General features: G+C 41.6%; 1 pseudogene; it reads right to left on the reverse strand.

Moving 5' to 3' along the window:
* Positions 1 to 486: 486 nt before the first annotated feature.
* The window catches only part of LOC106338230, a 6,796-nt pseudogene continuing 3,760 nt past the window's right edge, over positions 487 to 3,522 (reverse strand).

A 3,522-nucleotide genomic window follows, 5' to 3' on the forward strand; every position in this document is an offset into this window, starting at 1 on the left:
ACTTATATATACTGCTCGACTTTGCTTCTCCCAGCCGACGTGGGGTGTTTCCCTTACATCATTATTAATGTTTTGGCTTCCAATTACAGAAACCCAAGTCACTTGTTATTCACTCATTTGCCTTTATTAATTTAGCCAAATAGGCTTTAATAATTAGGCCCAACAGTTTAGTTTATCATGGACCCTTTACATATACTAGACCAATACTCCTTTTTGATACTTCCTTTGATTCGATAAGTTCAAACTAAAATGACGACCGTAGTAAGAGTCATTGCCTTGTTTTCTGTTTCGACGAAAAATTATTGAAAGAAGCAAGTACACATCTGACCCTGCTTTGGGCTAACATTGGCGAGAAAGAAGATCAAGGAGAGAGTCCAAAGAAGACAAGCTCAGAAAGATCCATTAAAGCACACACACACGCACACTCACAAAAGAGGGAATAAGCACACATACAAGTCAAGAAAGTTAAAAGAAACCAATCAAATCTCAGACAGCCAACTTGGTCGGGTAAGATGGCATCATTGTTAGACCACATTTTCCTAATGGATCTTTGACGTTCCGTTGGAGCTTCATGTATCCGCCTTCTCCCCAGTTTATTCCCCATGAATTACGAATGATCCAGTAATCTTTACCTTGTGATGATCCATAACCCACGACTATCACAGCCTGGGTCATACCTATCCCACATGCTACATTAAACACACCCTGTGGAAGAAGACAAAAAGCATAGAACATGGGTTTCAAGAAAACACAATATCCAAGCAATAAACCGAATCAAAGGGTCGTTCGAAACTTACTCCCTTGTAATGCCTAAAAGCGGCGCCATCAGCATAAATGGCAGCACTAACAGGTTGATGAGAAATGGCAGCACTAACAGGTTGATGAGAAACAGCTTTCTTCAAAGACATCTCATCGCCTCTAGGAACATCTTCATAACCATCGATGGTACCAACACGAGTGTTTTTATTCTAAAGAATGAAGAGAAGAAATACGTAATTACAAAACTGAAAACATAATAAAACTACAAAATTGATGTTTTTTTTATAAAAAAAGAACCTTATTGCTCTTGCAGCGGCTACGATCCATGGCAGTATAAGGATAATATTTATCTGTTTCAATACCACCTTTCTCCTTGATTTACTTAAAAGCCATATTCATGAAACCTCCATTACATCCATAGTTGAAATATCTGTAGCAGCAATGAGTTCTTGCACCGACAGAGATAACAGTTCTCCGGTTGTGATCTGGTTTATACTTTCCACCGCTCCTATCGCAGAGAACGCCCAACCACTTGCTATTAATCAAGAAATCTCAATCTCAATCGCAATTTCAATATCAAAAGCTGAGAAAGTTAAAAACAAAAACATACAACAATATCCTTGATTTTTGACCGGACCAACGGCTCCTTTCTCTCTCCAATCGACATGGTCAGGCAAATCATCTCCTTCCTTGTACAAATACCTCTCTCCTACCACTGAACCTCTAGACATCTCTATCTTACTCCCCAAGTACATACCTCGAAACTCCTCCTTCGTAAGATCTGCAAACCGGGTCAAACCGACTTCGTAACTCCGGTTCGGCACCGAGTTGTGCTCATCGATGAACTTCAAGTTGTCACTGAAGATCTTGAACCGTCTTTCTTTCTCTCCAAGACCATTGATGTAGTTCTTCCCATTCTCCACCAGCCACTGCTTGTACATCAGCCGCACCTCCGTCTCATTTCGCTGCGTCTCTGTCGCTGTGACGCTGCCGAGAGACGAGGAAAGTAGTGACACCGAGACAGAGCCGGCTGAGAGACAAGGGCGAGCAGTGCACCCGCCCCAGGGTAATGCAGCAGCTAGAAGCGTGAAAGACAAGAAACTCTGGTTGCCCTGAACCGTAGTTAACTTGTCTCTGATCTTGATAGAAGTTTACTTCGCACAAGAAGTTGAGAAAGAATTCTCTTTTCTTATTAATTCAAAAACTCCCGTTTCTTACATAGAAAGCCATGCTTAAATTGAAAATAAAACCCTAGAAGACAATGTCGGTTAAAGAAAAGGAAATAAGTAAACAATACGAAAGCCCAAATAAAAATGGAAACTATGATTCATCTTGCGTAAGTTGACGTCTGTGTAATGGTGCTACATCAGGTCGCCTCTGGTGAGAAAAAATTTGCCCTCGAATTTGCATTGTCTTCCTCGTCCTCTGAAAGATAACCCACCAAGTGTTTAACGTTAAAGACATCTGATGTATTCATATGAGATGGTAGACGCAGCCGATATGCGTTGTTATTAATCTTCTCAAGCACCTCCAATGGTCCAACCTTACGGGACTTTAACTTGTTGTAAGAATTTGGTGGAAAGCGTTCTTTAGTAAGGACTGCCCAAACCTTGTCTCCTACTTGAAATTGCAAATCACGCCTGCGAGAATCAACTGACTCTTTGTACTTAAGAGTAGCAGCTTCTAAATTGGCTTTGACTTGCTGATGTATGCTAGGGAAGTCTTCGATCATGTCACAAGCTCGACCATGAGATCTTGTACGGTCCGGTGCAATGTTCAAATCAATCGGGCTTCTTGGCACAACTCCATAAATCACGTAGAAAGGGCTAAATCCTGTACTTCGGTTAACCGCATGATTGTGCGCAAATTCCGCTTGGCACAAGACTGAATCCCAAGAACGAATGTTATCACCAACTAAACATCTCAACAGGTCTCCCAATGCTCGATTCGTAACTTCAGTTTGTCCATCAGTTTGTGGATGATATGCAGAACTCATATCTAAACTTGTTCGGAGCATACGCCATAACGAACGCCAAAACTGACTTAAAAACCTTGAATCCCTGTCTGATACAATAGAAACAGGAAGACCATGCAGCTTATAAATTTCACGAAAGAACAATGTCGCTACCTGGACAGCATCTGTAGTCTTCTTGCATGGCACAAAATGTACCATTTTTTGAGAAACGATCCACAACAACAAAGATCGAATCAAAACCGCGTTGTGTGCGAGGAAGTCCTAAAACAAAATCCATGCTGATATCTGTCCATGGCTGAGAAGGGATCGGTAATGGGAGATACAGTCCAGCGTTGGACGCATGTCCTTTGGATGCTTGACATATTCCACAACGAACAATAAAACGTTCAACGTCCCGACGTAATGATGGCCAGAAATAAGATGAAGTGACCAGCTGAAGAGTGCGATCCCTGCCTACATGACCTTCATTGTGAAATTCTCGTATAACTTGGAGACGTAAACTACTCTCTGGAATGCAAAGTTTATTTCCACGAAACAAAAACCCATCAACAATAACGTACTCGCTGCTTCTGTTAAGCTGCAAATCATTCCATATTTTGCTGAAGAAAGGGTCAAGAGGATACAGATCGGGAAGAGTCTCAAACCCCACCACTGAGACATGCATTGAGGCTAGCAAAGTGTGACGACGACTGAGAGCATCCGCCACTTTATTAAGAGCACCAGCTTTGTGTTTGATCACAAAAGTAAATTGTTGGAGATAAGAAAACCAAGAAGCATGTCGAGAAGTG

Source organism: Brassica oleracea, chromosome C1 (genome assembly GCF_000695525.1).
Source record: "Brassica oleracea var. oleracea cultivar TO1000 chromosome C1, BOL, whole genome shotgun sequence".
In the NCBI taxonomy this organism is placed as follows: Eukaryota; Viridiplantae; Streptophyta; class Magnoliopsida; order Brassicales; family Brassicaceae; genus Brassica; species Brassica oleracea.